This window comes from Choloepus didactylus, chromosome 5 (genome assembly GCF_015220235.1).
Source record: "Choloepus didactylus isolate mChoDid1 chromosome 5, mChoDid1.pri, whole genome shotgun sequence".
Lineage (NCBI taxonomy): Eukaryota > Metazoa > Chordata > Mammalia > Pilosa > Megalonychidae > Choloepus > Choloepus didactylus.
In genome coordinates, this window is record NC_051311.1 from 35,269,561 (window position 1) to 35,289,513 (window position 19,953).

The 19,953-nt window shown below is 36.1% G+C and overlaps 1 long non-coding RNA gene across 1 annotated transcript in view; it reads right to left on the reverse strand.

Moving 5' to 3' along the window:
* Positions 1–8,361: 8,361 nt before the first annotated feature.
* LOC119534832 overlaps positions 8,362–19,953 on the reverse strand; it is a 259,987-nt gene continuing 248,395 nt past the window's right edge. Inside the window, exon 3 of the long non-coding RNA XR_005217121.1 lies at positions 8,362–8,424. This is a non-coding gene — a long non-coding RNA (uncharacterized LOC119534832). The remainder of the gene's footprint in view (positions 8,425–19,953) is intronic.

The window sequence follows — 19,953 nt, forward strand, 5'->3', positions numbered from 1 at the left end:
CTTAGAACTGTAAATTTGTGAACTAATAAACCCCATTGTAAAAGCCAATCCATTTCTGGTATTTTGCATTCTGGCGGCTTTAGCAAACAGGAACACTACATTTCTTGTTCCTGCTGAAATGGCGTTGAAGGAGTGAATCAGTCACCTTGCTTCTGCCAGAGTGAAGAAGTATTGATGGTGTGATGCTCACAGGAACCAGAACCAAACAGCAAACCAACAGGAAACAAGGTGGCATGATTGTGACCCTTCTTCCTTCTCAAGGTTCATACTCTCCCTTTAGCTCCTCTATTGTCAGACAGATAAGTAACTAGCTGAAGAAGCAGAAATATGGTTTCTAGCAGTCCCAACATCATAAAACAGAGTACAGAAGGGAGGGTTTGGCCCTGAGCAAATATAGTTTGTTAACTGTATTAGGGTTCTTCAGGGAAACAGAACTGACATATTACATATAATGTAAATATTATGAGTTTTATTACAGAATTGGCTCATGCAACTGGGGTTGAGCAAGTTCAGATTCCATAGGGAAGCTCACAAGCTGGGAACTCCAATGAAGGTGTTCAAGTAATCCCCCAGGATAAGCTTGCTGGCTGAGGTAGACATGGAAATTCACCCTTCTGGTTTCTGAAATCATTAGTTCTCCTTTTAATGCCTTCAATTGATTAGATGTGACTTCTCTTATCATTGAAGGCCATCTCCTTAGTTGATTTTAGTTATAATCAGCCATAGATACCATCAACATACTTATGATTTAAATCCATGAAATATCCTCATAGTAATAATCAGGCCAGTGCTTGCTTGACCAAACAAGTGTTCACCATAACCTAGCTAAGTTGACTTGTGAATTTATCCATCAACTAACTATCACAGGGGGTAAATCAGAGCAGTGAGAAAAAAAAAATCAGTGAATACCCTCTCAGAGGTGGGATTAAAACTTCTTAAAAATTAAATATTTATAATTTTTAAAAGTTTCTCTAGGGCCAAAATACGCAAACTCTACAGCAAAAATTCTGGCCATTAGATATTTCATAAAATCCTTGCATAGCTGTCAAACCTTCACTTTTGCCTGTATTTGTTTTGCATGCATTACAGAAATAGTCAGAATCCAGGACATAAAGGCTAAAGGAATTGCACTGCTACTACAAAAATGCAATTCCAATTTGCTAGCCATAAACATTTGTGCCCTGGATCTGGATTAGGAATTCATTCAGTATATTGGTATAATGTGACTGTCTCAAACAATAAAGTCTGCTAAATGACATTACAGATAGTTTTAAACATACCTACAATCTATATTATTTTATTAAGAAATGAACAAAGAATGAATGAAAATCTTGTAAAATAAATGACCAATGGCCAAACATTCACCAACAGCTTAGTTGGAGAGCAAGATGAAGTTTGAAAGTATAGTAATCATGTGAAAGCAAGTTGTTTTGCATTCATACAGTGCAAGATAACACAGATTTGTATATGGCATTTATCAAGCTCTTCTTTTTCCCCAGTACCCAAGTGGATTTACTATTTGAACAAAACAAATTCGGCAATCATGACAGAATAATATATCTATAGTGCTACTCAAAATAAAGTCTTACATGTAAGCATTTTTAAAAATTTACCACAGTATATATTCTCAAAATCAAATAAGTAGCAATCAAAGGGATGCAAATCTCTTCATACAAAGCCAGGAAAGTAAGCCATCTCAAAGCTCTTTCTGATATCATTTGAAAAACCTAAACATACAACAAGCACCAAAGAAAAACAAGTAAAACAACTAAGCACAAAGTTTTAAATCATCTATCACAAGCCATATATATATGTAATCAGCTTTTGTTGGCTTCTTCTCACCTCAAGCAATGGTGACTAAAATAGCAAAGAATTTCTATTTATATTACATTTGATTCCATTTGGTATCCAAGATTAAACGCAGTATAAAACTGGAGAGACCAAAAAAGCACTAATATTGATTTCCTACTCTTCCTCTCAAAATTCTCAAGGAGGGACCATAGATATCAATGATATATAATTTGAGGAGGGTGAAGAAGGAAGGTAGCCACCATAAAAAAAAAAAGTAAAAGTCCTCAAGTAAGGTTTTGTACATATAAAAATCATTCCAAAGTTGACTTTGGTTTACAAAATTAATGTTTAATTTATTGAAAATTACCAATTCAAAATTCTAGTTCTTATCCAAACTTTTAAATTCCACTTACATATTTTCTTATTCCACTTATCATCCTAGCAATACTAACAATTACTACCAAGAGGGCCTTTGAATAACATTTAATCTCATTTACAAATTTGGTTACTAAAACACTTCCAAACATTTAAAATTGCATTCACAAATTTTTAAGTACTCCAATGGTCTGAAAAACTTCTAAGTTCTTGAGTAATTCATATAACTCCAATAAAATAAGTTTAAAACCACAGTGAACGTTAATGTTCTCCTAATTGTTCTAATACCGTATATATACTTAGTGAGATTGTCACTTAAAATTCAGAACTCAAAACCAATTACTTAATTATCCATCTTTAATAAAAGATACTTTAGACTGTCACTCTAAAGAAAATGTCTCTCAAATATTACCAGTAAAAACAATTTCAAACATGAAGATTCCTTTGTACAAAATGGTAGATGGTTTTAAGTATCTTAAATATCATTATATTTAATTCTAAATCCTGAAGAAGTGGAACATGTTGACCCACTGTTTTAGTTACCTAGGCTGTTCAAGCAAACATCATGAAATGGGTTGGTTGAAACAATGGAAATCTATTAGCTTATGGTTTTGAGGCTAAAGGAAGTCCAAATCAAGGCAATGCTTTCTTCCCAAAGAATATGGCATTCTGGGGATGACTGCTGGCAATCCTTGGCTCCTCTATCACATGGCAAGGCATAAGGAGGCATCTCCTGGTTTCTCCTTTCCCTTCCAGGTTCCACTCATGTCCAGCCTCTTGATTCCTTGACTTTCTCTCTCTCTCTGTCTAAATTTCATTCCATTTATAAAAGACTCCAGTAATAGGATTGAAAGCCATCCTGACTGCGCTGGGCCACACCTTAACTGAAATAACCTCATCAAAAGGTCCTACTTACAATGGGTTCACACCCACAGGAATGGATTAAATTTAAGAACATACTTTTTCTGAGATATATACAGCTTTAAACTACCACACCCACCAAGGATTATCACTACCCTCTCCTTTTAAGGTGGCATAAGGACTAAAAAAATTGACAAAAGATTGGACTTAATTGCTTGATGTTTAGAGTTGCTCTGTCAATGTTTCAGTTACTTCAAGGGGGAAATTGCCTTATGGTATTGAGATTATGCATATTAATTCAATACTACAGAACTCCTTCCTAGGTGACATTTTTCCAATAGTAGACTTTTGGCTTCTAATACCTAAACAGGTTTGGGGGCCTGCGTTTATATAAGGAACATTGATTTAGATGTTCCCCAAACCCATTGCAATATTTTTATCAACTGGATTTTGTGCCCGGTCTTGAGTTACATTCCAAATATAGTTGCTAGATGATCAGAATCATTTGTAGATATTTTGAAAAAGAACATGTTTTACATATTTTCCTGGCACTATGAAAAATTACAGTAAGCCGTTCTCTGATAACAAACATATTTCCATCCTACCATGGTACATTTTTCCTTGCATATAGACATTTTACTGTGTTTTAGTTAAATTTTAGAAAATTGTTTGGAATTTGCCAGTAAATGTGTCATAATCTCATACATTGATTGTTAACTTATTTCACATTATTGAACATTTTTGCAAAGAAAGTGTGACTTTCAAGAACTGATTCCTTGTAGAAAGGAGATGCCTGCCCTTTTATCTATTCACAGGTCTGCAACTCCCACCGAACTTTATTTGTTTGTATTTTATATTTATTTGGCTTCTAAAATATGTAAATATCCTCCAGTCTTGGTCTAAAGGTCTTTGAATTTGAAGGAAATTATGCATTGCTTATTGTTGAGACCACACAACTCTTACATATATAAAATGATATCAAATTGAATCTGGGTTTCTGTAGTGACTTTTTCTCCTCTGCAAATACAGCTTTAATCTACTGACTTAAAGAAAACAGCCATCAGACTTCTACAGGAAGCTTTGAATTACCTAATAATATAGCTTTGTTGAGTAGAATCTACCCATCAAAGTCACAGAACAAAAATATGATATTATAAGAAAAGTTCTGCAGGCTTTTAGGACCATGTATTGTGGATATCCCAAATTACAAGTGTCTTTGGAAGAAGGCTGGATACCCCAAATTACAAGTGTCTTTGGAAGAAGGTAGCATAATCCAGAATCTACAAATTTTATTTCACACTATCTGGCATCAGTCATGTATTTATGACTCCAATAAAAGGCTAAAAATCAAGAGTAAAAATAGACAATGGCAATAGATCGACATGGATACAGATACCAGAGTTGTCAGGCAGGTCCTTTAAAGTAACCATGGGTGCTATGTTCGAGAAAATAGAGGAAAAGATGGAGAATTTCATGAAAAATTCAGTCTAAAATTAATTAATCAATTAATTAAATAAATTGTTAAATGGAAATTCTAGCACTAAAAATTACTATAACTAAATTAAAAACTCAATAGATGGGTTTAATAGCACAATACATATAGCAGAAAAGAGGATTATAGAACTGGAACTCAGTTCACAAGAAAATATACAGATTAAAGAACAAAAAGCATAGGGTTTAAAAATACATAAGGGAGCAAAAGATACCATGGGACATGATAGAAAGCTTTAATATAAATATAACTGAAGTTCCAGAAGGAAAATAATAGAAAGACTGGGACAAAAGCAATGTTTGAAGAAACAATGGTCGAGAATTTTCCAAAACTGACAAAAAATATCAAATCAGAAATTCAAGAACCCTTATGAAAACCCAGGTATTTTGATTATTTCTTAGAACATTAAATATACACTTACCATACAATGCAGAAATCACATTTTTAAATATTTTCCTGTGAGAAATGAAAATATATGTCCACACAAAAATCTGTATATGGATAGTTATAACAGTTTTAAAAATATTTGACCATGACTGGAAACAGCTGAAATGTCAAATGACTAGTGAATGAATAAATAAATTGTGGCACATCCATCCAATGGAATACTGTCCAGAACTATTATTTCAAGAAATAAAACTATGGCAACATGCAATGACAGAGCCTCCTGGCACATTTGATCCAAAGGGTAACATTTTTTGGAAGAGATGCTATTTCGACAGATACATCACTGTTACAGCATGTGAACTCCATCTGACAATCCAGAAAAAGAAGGGTGACACGAGCTTAAGACAGCTAAGGAGCCTCCATTTGATCAGGGATTGAAAACTCCCTCTTTTGAACAAAAATGGATGAAAAATAGATGAAATGCAGCCACACACAAGCTGACTGTATGATACACAGAGTCTTAGCCACATGTCTGTCCTGCACTCACACACTGTTCTGCCAAATTACACTCTCTGTAATAGAAAGATGCACTTTATGAAATACCTCACAGGCAAAGCTTAGACTGTACTGATGAGGGGCCAGAGAGCAGTGATAAGGGCCCATCAGAAAATCAGAAATCCCACTGAGATATAAGACAACCCAGGTTTCGATCAGTAATATGAAATGTCACACATTTCAAAAGGCATTCTGCAAACATACATTGAAGGCTTATTCTGAGCCAGACACTGTATTACCAATGAGAGTGAAGATTAAAACAATATAGTGAGAGAAACCAGACTAGAAATAAGAAATTGGTTCCCTGAATATCACACAATGCTGTCAATACATAGAAGGCACACCAGGCCTCTTCTCACTTGACACGTGTAGAGATATGGTTTTGTTATAAGCTGTGCATATTTGTCAGACTTTCATTGAACCAAGACTTGAATTGAACCAAATCTCACAAAGTACTATGTAATAACCTTTTGAAGAAATAATTTGTTTCTTTATGAGTTTCAGTTTAGTACTCTTAAAAAAAGGTATAAAATCTTAATCTGTTCTTTAAATTTGTATAATCTGGGAAAGGAATATGAACTTTTAGAGAGAGTCAAAGGACAGACTTTATGGAAGTTACTGAGAACCAGTAGGATGAATAGGGAGTTCAATTGGATGTTGACTTAGGGAAACTAAATGGAAAGCAGAAACTTGAATATCACAGAAGTCTATGCTTAAGGAAAGTAATGACAGGGCAACATCATCACTGTGATTCACTGGGTCTTCAGAAATACCTAAATGAGGTTGCTTAACTACACCAAGACTTACTCTCTATTGCAAGCTTCCATGTGGGACTCTGAAGAGATCTTGAAGAAAATCTCTTTGCTAGAAGATGGCTAAAGTAACATCACCTAAAAACAATGCATATTATCTTTAATTAAAGATAATTACATATTCACTTGCTTTTCTCTTATATATGCAAAATCCCACAAATTTTAAAAACTTCTTGTTTGTAAGTTTATCTTCTCAGTTTGATTTATAAAAGTTCAAACATCTTGGATTATTTCTAGTTTGACAATTTAAAAATATGGTTTTAACCACAGCTATACATTTTGGGCCATTTGTAATTGAGAACGGAAACCAACATACTTTCGTGTCTGTGTTGAAGAACTGAATATAAAAATGGACAGTGGCCAGATGACATATGACAACAAAACTCTGAACTACAGCTAGTAACCAGCCCAGGAAGCCAAACCACAACCTCTGCAGCAATCAGACCAAAAAAGTAAGGACAGGGTCAATGATTGCCAGTTTCCCTATACTTTTGCTCCTACTTCCAACTCAGGACCAAGCAGAGAAAGTGAAATGTGCTTCCTAAACCAATCGCATAAGATATCTCTCTTCTAGTTAGCCTACTTACAGCTTCCCCATGCCAACAACCTCCAAGCAGAGCATATTTGAAGCTTATCTTTCTTTTCACCGTAAAACTTCCCCACTCCCCTTGCTACCTTTCAGTTTCTGCCAAGCACAAGCAACAGTGGCAGACTCCATGCTATAGCAAGCTCTGAATAAACAGCCTCTGTTTGTTCTCATTTGAGTGGTCTTCATGTATTTCCAAAATGTGCTAAACAATTCTAGGAAAAAGCATTCTTTCCTATTTTCTGTTAAGCAGTACTTGGTGAGGCAAACATAACTTATCTTTCAGAAGCAAGTATTTCCTGAGGCAAATAGCTAAGTCTCAGAACCAAAGAGAATAGTTACTTATGAAGACAAATGGCTTGTTCATCAATATTCACTGTAAGAATCCCATCTCAATGTGCTCACCAATCCAGAGCTTTCATGGACTTTGTCCAATACCAAACAGTTATTCTCCTTGTAAGACCCTTCTTAAATTACTCAGCCCAGGCACCCAATCCAACACATATACCTCCTGTATTCCCCTTCTGAGATACAACTAAAATTTTTTGTCAAGGTGGTTCACTCCTTTACTGCACTAAGTTTAATAGACATAACTTTGTATATTCAACACACTTGTTATGGTGATCTTCTGAAGAAACTGACAGCTGATAATCCTGGAGATTTTTCTGAGATCCAACCAAGACCGTCTTGCTGCCATATCTCAATAATCTTGACTGAGAACAGTTTGAGGCCCCAGGAGCCGCCCACGCAGGAGGTCTGAGCTATGATCTCTTTTCAGTGAGCTCCCAAACACCAAGTTTATTTTGTTTCTTAGTGATGAGTAACTGTTTTTAGAAATCCTTTGATTATCTGATCAGATTTGAAAACTCTTAATGTTGGTAGAAACATGTCTTTTTTTTACTACTGCTGTTTCTCTTGTTCTTACTTTCTGTTGTAAGTCTATAAGAAAAATGTCATTGAAAAGAGAATAGATATAGGGTCAATAAGTCATTTTTGAACCGGTTCCAAGGCTTGTGCGGTCTTAGAGAAAAAACTTTGCCTTGGGTCACCTATCAAAAAGTTATAATTACTCTATTCAGCTTTGACTGTATTGTCTATGAGAGCCTGTTCCAGGGACAGATGTCCTCTCCAAACCTCCCATCCATTGGAAATTGTAGATTTGTCAGGTCTGCAATTGGAGATGGCCAGTCATTACGTTGGGAGCTGGGGACACAAAATACACAAGGAATATTTTTGGCCAAGCATTGGAAGATTCTCATGGATCCGTCTCCTTCATTTTATTCTTTCTTACATTATTCACACTAAAACTTTAAATTGTGTGCTCACCTTTTTTTTTCCTGGCAACAGCTTTATTGAGAATGTAAGTCATATACTATATATTTCACCCATTAAAAATGTACAATTGACACATTGGAGACTTCCAGGAAGATGGTGGATTAGGAGAGGCAGAGTAAAATCTCCTCCATGAAAAAGACTAGATAAAGGGCAAAAAAGCACTCCAGAGCAGCAGTTCCACAGTGTCACCAGCCAGACAGGGTCTTCTACATCACATAGTGGGAACCTAGCTGGAGAGGCAGAGAGAATGCATTTGTAAGGACTTGTGAGTATGTTTGGCCTGGACCACCACTGGGGATGGGTGGCTGGAGTCAGCTAATGAGTGTGGAGTAAGTAGCTTTCCAAGCCCCATGCACCCATCTCAGCAATTAGCTGGGGAGATAATCCTTCACAGCCCCATGGCTGAGAGCTCCTGTGCCAGAGACTGACAGCTGGAGCCAGTGGACAAACACGGAAGGGAACTGTTTTCCATGCCCTGTGCACTCATCTTAGCAATTGACTGGGGAGATAACCCTTCATAGCCCTGCAGCTGAGAGCTCCCTTGCCAGGGACTGGTGGCTAGATCTTGCCTCTGAGTGCAGAGCAAGCAGCTTTTCAAGCCCTGTGTACCCATCTCAGAAGTTGGCTGGGGAGACAATTCTTCAAAGGCCCACCACTGAAAGCTCCTGTGAGGGAACCTAGGATTTGGCAGACTGGTTATGACCACACTCACTCTTCCTCTACAGAAGTCCATGGTGTGCACTGCTGAGAGGCAAGGACACTGCATGGAAGCTCTGGGTGCCTCTCCCCAACCCAAGGGACTTAAGGCACACAGCAGACAGGGACTGTAGTCCATTTGAGCTGGAACATGAGACATGCAGCTCCACAGCCCCAGAGTGGTCCACTCACATCCCTGAGAATTGCCAGGACAACTGAGCCCTAGAGTGGACTCCCTGCCAAACTGTGCAGGACCCAGACCCCCTCCTACAGGGCTGGCAGTCCCAAGTGCACATGGAAAAATGGTGCACTGATTGGATTTCCAACTGGTTTGGGCCCCACCCAGTGCACAGATGAAGTTGGGGGAGAGCTGGCTTGAGAGTAAGAGGTGGCTAAAGAGTGCCATCTGTTGGTAGGACAGGGGAAGTGCACTCCAACAAGCTGTAGCTCTGCCAAATTATATATAAATGCTCACATAATCCTGCATTTCCCAAAATAATCTTACCAAGATAAGCAAATGACCCAAAGACAACAGAAAATCATAAAGCACATGAAGAAACAGGAAGATATAGACAAGTCAAATGAAAAATTTAAAAACTGGAAGAAATACAAAATTTGGAGCAATTAATTAAAGAAGTACACACACATCTCCAAAACAACTTTAGCAAGATGGCTAAAGACATAAAGGACATCAAGAAGACCCTAGAAGAGCATAAAGGAGAATTTGAAAGAGTAAATTAAAAAAACTGCAGATTTTATGGAAATAAAAGATACTGTTGATCAAAATAAAAATATACTAGAGACATACAACAACAAATTTAAAGAGAAACAAGAATGGATACATGACAGAACAATGGAATGTGAACATACAAAAGAACAAATGGTGGAAAAAATTGAAATATTTGAAATAGATTGCAGGGAAATGATGGACAACATGAAGTGCACAAATATAAGAACCACTGGTATCCCAGAAGGAAAAGAGAGGAGTAAAAGGCTAGAAAGAGTGTTTCAAGACATATTTGGGGAAAACTTCCCAACCCTTCTAAATGGCATAAGTATACAAATCCAAGATGTCCAATGATCTCCAAATACAGTAAATCCAAATAAAACCACTCTGAGACATATACTTGGGATTAGATTGCCAAATGCTGAAGAGAAGAAGAAAATCCTGAAAGCAGCATGAGAGAAGCAATTAACCACAAATAAGGGAAAACACATAAGACTAAGTACTGACTACTCAGTGGGTACTTGGAGGTGAGAAGGCAATGGTATGATATATTTAAGATTATAAAAGAGAAAAATTGCCAGCCAAGAATTCTTTTTGTGCAAAGCTCACCTTCAAAATTGAGGGAGAGTTTAAAATTTTCACAGACAAACAAATGCTGAGAGAATTTGTTAACAAAAGACCTGTGTTGCAAGAAACACTAAAGGGAGTTCTACCAGCTGAGAAAAAAGAAAGGAGAGAGAGGTCTGGAGAAGGGCACAGAACTGAAGAGTATTAATAAGAGAAATTTAAAGGGAAAAAAAGGAGGGGGGAAGAGATCTGACAAATAAGAACCAAAGGATAAGATGGTTGATTCAAGACCTGCCTTCACAATAATAACATTGAAAGTGAAGGGATTAAACTCCCCAATTAAAAGAAATAGATTGGCAGAAAGGGTTTAAAAATATGAACCATCAATATGCTGTTTACAAGAGACTCATCTTGGGCCCAGTGATACAAAGAGATTGAAAGTGAAAGGATGGAAAAAATATTTCATGCAAGCTAAAACCAAAAGAAAGCTGGGGTACCAATACTAATATCAGATAAAATAGACTTTAAATGCAAGGATGTCATAAGAGACAAAGAAAGACATTATATACTAATAAAAAGGACAATTCACCAAGAAGAAATAGCAATCATGAATGAGTATGCACCCAATCAAGGTGCTCCAAAGTACATGAGACAAACATTGACAAAACTGAAGGAAGCAATAGACATTCCTACAATAATCATGGGAGACTTCAATATGTCATTGTCTTCTATAGATAGATCAACCAGACAGAAGATGAATAAGGAAATTGAGAACCTAAACAATGTAATAAATGAATTAGACTTAATAGACATATATAGTGTTACATCCCAAATTACCAGGATATACATTCTTTTCTAGTGCTCATGGAATGTTCTCCAGGATAGGTCATATACTGGGGCATAAAACAAGCCCCAATAAATTTTATTCAAAGCACATTCTCTGACCATAAAGGAATGCAACTATAAGTCAATATCCATCAAAGATCTAGAACACTCACAAATATCTGACAGTCAAAGAAGAAATTCAAGAGAAATTGCTAAATTTCTAGAGATGAATGAAAATAAGAACACAACATATCAAAACCTATGGGATGCCATGAAGGCAGTGCTGAGGGGGAATTTTATAGCTCTAAATGCATACATTATAAAAGGAAGGAAGAGCTAAAATCAGTGAACTAATGAACAAATGAAGAAGCTAGAGAATGATCAGCAAACTAAGTCTAAAGCAAGTTGAAGAAAAGAAATAACAAGGATAAAAGCAGAAATAAAGGATATGGGAAAAAAAACAGATTAATATAACCAAAAGTTGGTTCTTTGAGAAGATCAACAAGATTGACAAACCTTTAGCTAGACTGACAAAGACAAAAACAGGGAAGATCCAAATAAAATCATAATTGAGAGGGGGGTACATTACTGTGGATCATGAAAAAATTTAAAAACTCATTAGAAGATATTATAAACAACTGTATGCCAACAAATTAGGCTATTTAGAGGAAATGGGTAATTTCATAGAAACACAAGAACAGCCTAGACTGACCCAAGAAGAAACAGAAGACCTCAACAAACCAATCGCCAAGTAAAGAGATCCAATCAGTCTACAAAAAGCTTTCTACAAATGAAAGTCCAGGGCCAGTTGGCTTCACAAGGGAATTCTACCAAACTTTCCAAAAAGAACTGATGTCATTCCTGCTCAAACTCTTTCAAAAAAATTGAAGAAAATGAAACACTACCTAACTCAGTTTATGAAACTAACATCACTCTAATACCAAAACCAGATAAAGATGCTACAAGAAAGGAAAACTACAGGGCAGTCTCTAATGAATATAGATACAAAAATTCTCAACAAAATACTTGCAAATCAATCCAAAGATACATTAAAAGAATCATACACCACAACTAAGTGGGGTTCATCCCACTCATGCAAAGGTGGTTCAGTGTAAGAAAGTAAATCAGTGTAAAACAGCACATTAACAAATAAAAAGGCAAAAATCAAATGATCATTTCAATAGATGCTGTAAAAGCATTTGACAAAACTCAGCATCCTTTTTTGATAAAATCACTTCAAAAGGTAGGAATTGAAGGAAACTTTCTCATATGATAAAGGGCATATATGAAAAACCCACAGCCAGCATAGTATTCAGTGATGAGAGGCTGAAAGCCCTCCCCTTAAGATCGGGAATGAGACAACAATGCCAACTGTCACCGTTATTCAACATTGTGCTAAAAGTTCTAGCCATAGCAATCCAGCAAGACAAAGAAATAAAAGGCATCCAAATTGGAAAGGAAGAAGTTAAACTGTCATTATTTGCAGATAATATGATTGTATATTTGGAAAATCCTGAGAAATTGATGACACAGCTGATTGAACTAATAAACAAATTCAGCAAAGCGGTGGGATACAAGATGAATATGCGAAAGTCAGTAATGTTCCTGTACACTAGAAATGACCTAACTGAAGAGAAACTCAAGAAAAAAAAATTCCATTCACAATAGCAACTAAAAAATCAAGTACCTAGGAATAAACTTAACCAAAGATGTAAAAGACTTCTACACAGGAAATTATATAACTTTACTAAAAGAAATAAAAGGGGATCTGAAGAGGTGGAAAGATATTCTGTGTTCATGGATAGAAAGGCGAATCTTTGTTAAGATGTCAATTCTACCTAAGCTGATCTGCAGATTCAATGCAATTCCAATTAAAATTCCAACAACCTACTTTTCAGACTTAGAAAAGCTACTTGTCAAATTCATTTGGAAGCGGAAGCTGCCTCAAATTGCTAAAAACACTAAAAAAGAAGAATGAAGTGGCAGGAATTATACTTCCTGACTTTGAAGCCTACTATAAAGCCACAGTAGTCAAAACAGCATGGTACTGGCACAAAGATAGACATTGATCAATGGAATAAAATTGAGAGTTCAGAAATAGACCCCCAGATCTAAGGTCAATTGATTTTTGATAAGGCCCCCAAATCCACTGAACTGGGACAGAACACTCTCTTCAACAAATGGGGCTTGGAGAACTGGATATCCATATCCAAAAGAATGAAGGAATACCCCTACTCACCGGATACAAAAATTAATTCAAATTGGATCGAAGACCTCAATATAAGTGAATGATACCATAAAACTCCTAGAAGATAACATAGGGCAACATCTTCAAGATCTGGTTGTAGGAGGTATCTTCTTAGACCTTACACCAAAAGCACAAGCAATGAAAGAAAAAATAGATAAATGGGAACTCCTCAAAATCAAAAGCTTCTGTGCCTCAAAAGACTTCATCAAAAAAGGTTATCATATTAGGGTAGTCTCTGCCTAGACACCCCTGAAGATTGAGAAAGTGATTAAACAAGAGGAAGGAGTAGCAATAAACAAATGATTTAACAAAGGATTATGAATACTGAATCTTTACATAATATTTTTTAGATGCTAGGTTATTAGGATAGCTAGAAGGAAATAACTGAAAAGGTGGAACTGTAACCCATAACATTTTTTGAAATTTGCTCTATAGCTACCCATTATATTGTACTTTGAAAGTTATCACTTTTCTGTATAGTTCTTACATTTCACAATAAGGAAAAGACCGAAACTCTGGAACCATACCCATAACGTTCTTTGAAATTATCTATATAACTACTTGTTAAATTGTGCTTTGAAAGTTATCATCTTTCTGCATATATGTTATATTTAGCAATATGGAAATAACTGAAATTGTGGAACTGTAACCCATAACATTCTTTGAAATTGCTTTTTAACTGCTTGTTAAATCATACTTTGAAAGTTATCAGTGTTATGTATATATGTCAAATTTTGCAATAAAAAATGTATAAAATATGTACAATTAAAATTTTTAGTATATTCCTTGAACTCTGTTCTTTTTCAAGATTGTTTTAGGTATTCTGGGTCCCTTGAATTTCCATATGAAATTGTCAATTTCTATAAAGAAGCCAGAAGAGATTTTGACAGGGATTATATTAATCTGTAGATCTATCTAGGGAATATTGCCATTTTAACAATATTAAGTCTTCCATTTTAAGAAAATGAGTATCTTTCATTTATGTAGATCTTTATATCTTTCAACAATATTTTGTTATTTACACTGTATAAGCTTTACACCCCTTTCATTAAATTTATTCCTACATGTTTTATTATTTTGATGCAAGTGTAAATGCAATTTTTATTTCATTTTCTGATTATTCATTGCAAATATATAGAAATACAATTAATTTTCATATATTGATCTTGTATCCTGCAATCTTGCTAAACATTGCTAAACATGACACTCATCCTTGGAACCATCCCTTGAGGTTTGAATTTTATCTCTTAAAATCAAGCTACAATCTATTTTTTTGTCAGTGGGAATTTGGATTTTTTTCCAGTTGGGTATGCAAATGTTTAACTTACAAGAAAACATCAATATTTTTTTGAAAACAATGTTCCATTTATTTTCTCACCAACAATGAGTGTGACAAGTTCTCCTTGGTTCACATCCTTTCTACCATTTAATATGAGAATATTCCTTAAATTTGCCAATATGATAAATAATAAAATGGAATATATCTTTATATATTTTTGGCCATTTCTTTTTTCCTCTATGGTAAAATGCCTGAACATATCTTTTGATCATTTTCTATTTCTTTTTTTAATGTTTTAATTTTTTTATAAATTCTGATGATAGCACTTTAATATGTGTGTTACAAATATCTTTTCCAAGTTTGTGATTTTTTTTCATTACAACAGTGCCTTTTCATGAATCAAAAATTTTAATGTTAAAACAATCAAATTTTTCATTCTTTTGTTTTATGGTTAGTATTTCTGTTTAAAAAACTTTTCCTTCCTCAAAGTCAAAAGCATATTATATATTTTCTTCTCAAAAATTTAAAACAGTTCTATAGTAAGTCCTTGATCCATTTATACTTGATGGGTAGGGACAAAGGACCAGCTAGGAATCAGGGACCCAGTGTCCACTTGGAATCCACAAGGGATCCTCAGTACTGTCTCCCTCAGTAGATGAGAAGTGTGAGTAGGACTTGGCTTAGGCTACAAACAAACCTAAGGTGAGAGTCCTGACAAAAGCTGATGGGCCTCTCTCTGATCATTCTGTGGAAGAGTTGAGCACGCAGTTCTGCTTTTATCAAATGTCATGATTTACAGTGACTAAAGGACTGCATGACTCCAAATCTGACATCCTCTAACCTAGGCCTGGAAATTTAAATTTCCACATAATTCATGTATAAGTTGTTAGAGAAGCAGTTTGAAAATGCTTATGCTATACCATTATGTTCAGGACAGCACAGACAAACCCTACATCCCAGAGAGAAAAAGAAATTCCAAAAATATTACTTGGCAAATAATGGCAAAGTGAAGAATCCCAGCATCAAGTACTAAAAAAGACAAAGTTTTTCTAACGGTTATTAATTTGCCCAGTATTTATTGTGCATTTATCATGGGTCAGGAAGTATGCTGAAGATTCACTACCCATGGAATCTTGCATAAATATATAAATCAGGATGGCGGGAAATCTTGAGAGGCAAAAATGGAGGTCAAGTTGGATTTGTAACATCCACTAACTTCAGAACTGTATCTCTTAAATTGGGTATCAGATATAGTGTACCAAGACACCATTAATATTTATAGGACCTGGGGTGAAAGTGAAAATGGATACTCACATAAGATCTGTCTCCAAGCAATTTATTTGAGATTATTTGCTTGTTTTATATTTTCATTTCTAATATGTTTTAATAATTATCTAGAAGACTGGGTTCAAATTTAAAGTGTTCGAAATCCTTGAAATTCTGTGCTTCAATGGGATGTCAGAAAGTTGTCCTCTTGTCCTGAGCCCATAACCTACCCCTAACTCCATCCCTCCACCAAGAAGGGTCTCCATCATACTTGTGTAGCAACCATAAGCTTCACGTGCCAGCTCAGTCCATATTCCCTCCCCAAACCCACCACACTCAGCATCTTCTTGGCCATCCCTTGTGCCTAGGGGTGTACATACCAGGAGTACAATCTGCTTTCAAGAGAATCACCTAGAAAGGAGGTTCCATGCAGGCTCTGGACTCTGCTTTGGGGCATTTGGGCAAAGAATATCCAGATCTTGGGTTCCTAGAGCATGGCCTAAAAAAATGGGAGGTGGAGCTAGTTCTGTGTAGGCGTATCCTCTGGCACAAGGAACTCCTAATCACAGTGAAGGGAGGAAGCAGGAAGAGGGATAGACTGAAGCCTTTTCTGGCATGGGATCAGGGCAGGAGTTCCCCCTAACCTTGTCTCAGGTCAGTACTGCAGCTTATCCCAAATGTATTGTCATTGAAGTTTTTAAAAATGGGGAGAATCAGAGGACAAAGCCTGAGTTGAAAGTTAATATAGGGGCTGTCTGCCTCAGAAAGTCTCATTGTGGTCAAGTCATATAGGGGCACAAGCCCTGGTTTGTGGGGGCCAGGGAGGAGGACAATTGGAGATGGTTGAGAGGATGAGAGTCAAAAGAGAAAACTGAGTAACAGAAAGGCTTTTGAAGAGGCACAAATTTGAATTCTAGGTGCTACGCACACGGTGGGCCCTGGGGAAAATGAAGTTCACCTTTCTAGGGAGCATTTCTTTCTACAGATGTTAGAGTTCTTGAACTATTCAGTCAAGTAGACAAGAGGGGGGAGCTCCACCACAGTGTCCATGCTTTGTAGGGAATATGAGCTGTATCTGATAAAATTTAAGGGCATGCAAAATTGTCCTTGTGTTTTTCACCTCTTTCTCGACTTCCATGCGTTATATTTATCCCCAGTATAAATTACTAAAAGAGGAGATTGAACAGTCAGAGAAATTCAAAATACATAATGTAACATGATTGCTGACATTAGTGCTATACATACAACAACAGAGAGTCAAGGAACAGAATGGTCAAGCCCATTTGGACCTCAGGGGTTCTCACTGAAGAGATGGCATTTGAAGCAAATTTTGAAGGAAGAGAGAAATTTCAACACACACAACAAAGGGATTAAGAAACATGGGAAGAGAGAGAAAATTTCAGAAAAGAGCATTTAGCAAACACAGAAAGTCTGGAGAGAAGAGGATCAAGGGATTTTCTCTTATTCTTGTTGATCTATGGCTCTTATTCTTGCCCATCAAAGCATATCACTTAACCCACACCTGGTAACACTGGAATTTTTCCCAAAAGATACTCTCTTTGACTCCAAATAATTTTGATTATATTCTCTAAGAGTCTATACAGTTAGGTTAAAGATTTGTCAGAAAATTTCTAATACAGTCACTAGAAGTTTAATTATCTCCAAAGTAAGCAGTGTAGGAACTTTTTATCTAATAGCGATGACATATTGTGACCTATACTTTTGCATCTAAAGTTTTTGTGGAATAAGCCCTGCATTTTGTGCCTTTATGCCCTAATATTAGACTACCAAAACATCGTCAAGAGAACCACAGGCTCACTTTCTGATGAAAAAGCACAACTTGAAAAAAAGAAGTCTATTCATTTACCTTTCCTTAACTATTATTTGTTTCTGGGTGTATTTTCTATCATCTCTCTCTCCTTATTTATCTATCTATCATATACTATATATAAACTATATATATATATATATATATATATATATAGTTTATAACACATATACATGTGTATGTGTGTATGTATGCATAAAGGAGGTAAAGTATCAAATTTAAAATTTCTTGTTAATAAACAATGACACCAATATTATCAAGGCATAAAAACATTCAAATAGTAAGGATTGATTTGACATACTGATGACTTTTAGGTCCCTAAATGTCACTGTGGTACTCTGGTGGAGGTTAAGATTTGCTTTCATTTTAAGAACAGAAAGGGACCTTAGCTCACATTTGCCTTTTCATGATAGTTTTATTTTAGTTTCTATATTGGACCCTCTTTTAATTAGACCCAAATCTTTAGTCATTTTTTTTTATCAAAAGTTATGGCAAAGATTCAATTTACTGTAGAAAATGAAAGATCCTGTCCAGTGATACAGCAGAGTTACAAGGTGACAAGCTGCCCCTCCCCAATGCCAGATGGCAATAATAGTGGCAGTCACCAGCAGAGGATAGCTGCACCAACAGCAGGGTCACTAGTGGAAGAAGCAGCATCAGGGTGAAATGACTGAGGCAAGAACAGAAAATCCCAAGACACTGCACTGAACACATATGAGGTAGTCTCAAGGGGACATTTCATAAAGATCTGAGAGACAGTTTGAAGGGCTTGTCCTTGGAAACTAGGCTAGTGAAATCTCAAGATAATTAGCAGACAAAAAATAAGTGACCTCACCAAGGACCAGAGAAATACAAATGAAAATAGAGAGATGCCAATTTTTTTTAACCTATCAGGTTGGGAAGGAGTTGAAAGATAATATCTAGAATGTGAAGAGAAAGAGATGATCTCACTTCACTGTTGATGGATATAATGGTTTGAAGCTGTATATTCCCCAGAAAAGATCACGTTCAGAAAAGATCAACTAATCCATTCCTGTGGGTGTAGAACTTTTGTGGGTGGGACCTTTTGATTAGGTTATTTCAGTTGATGCATGCGCCAGCTGGGTCTTAATCCTTTTACTGGAATACTTTATAAGAGGATAAAATACAGAGAAGACACAGGGAAAAAAAAAAAAAGAAAAAAAAAGGCAGAGAAGCTGACAGAGAAAGGACACAGAAGCTAAGAGAGACAGAAGTTAAAAGAGAGAAACATGTAGAATCTCAGAAAGGAAGCCACTGAAGCCAGAAGCTGGAAGCAATGAAACCTGGGAGAGAAGGGGAGACCAGCAGATGTCTCCATGTGCCTGGCCATGTGACAGAGGAGCTGAGGATCACAGGTAGCCAGTCTTTGGGGGGAAGGAGTCGTCCTGTTGATGCCTTGACTCAAGACATTTTCACAGCCTCAGTACTGTAAATTGTAAGTTAATAAATTCCTACTGTAAAAGTCAACCCATTTCTGGTGTACAGCATTCCATCAGCTTTGGCAAACTAAAACAATGGAAATGTAAATTAAAATAATGTTTTTGAAGGGAATGTGGCAATAAACTCAAAATATAAAAATCAAATATTTTTCATCTAAAATTCAGCTTCCAGAGGTATGCAATGATGTATGTAAAAAAATGTTTAATAAAGCTCTTAATAAGGAAGGATAAAGAACAATGTAAATGTTCAACAGAAGAATCATTAAAGAAATTACAGGATAGTCACACAAATAGACACAATTGCCATTCTGAAAAGAAATGGGATAAGTTCATATGCACTGACTTGGACAGATGTCATTTTAGCCCAGTTTCCCTGGAAAACAGAGCCTGAGCAAAGATAAAATGATGTTGTTTTCATATGCCTCTCAGGTTGCCTTGCTTAGATTGCCTCTAACATCCCTTTTGATCTCATCTCAAGGCCCCAGGAACCTGGATGACTGGCACTCTGGGATACTCATGATCACAGCGTCTTAACTGAATGCTCTCAGGTTGCAAAGTACAGCATTCTAAAACAGCTGCAAAACTACCTACTCCAAGACTATCCTAGGTGTCTAGAAGTTTGAGGGGTCACTGCATTGTCTATCATTGTGTGAAAAAGAAATCATAAGCCCACACTTAGTTATTGTTATGCATAACAGAGAAGAGAGGAAAGAAACAATTCTGATTGAGAGATACTTAGATATTCAGGACTTAAGGCACTAATGTTTTTGAGACAGTGCTCTAAGTACATTTTCAGACAGAATTCTGTTTTGATGTTTTCAAAGCTTTTCTTGAAGCTGGTCAAGACACAGAGATGTTTGGAA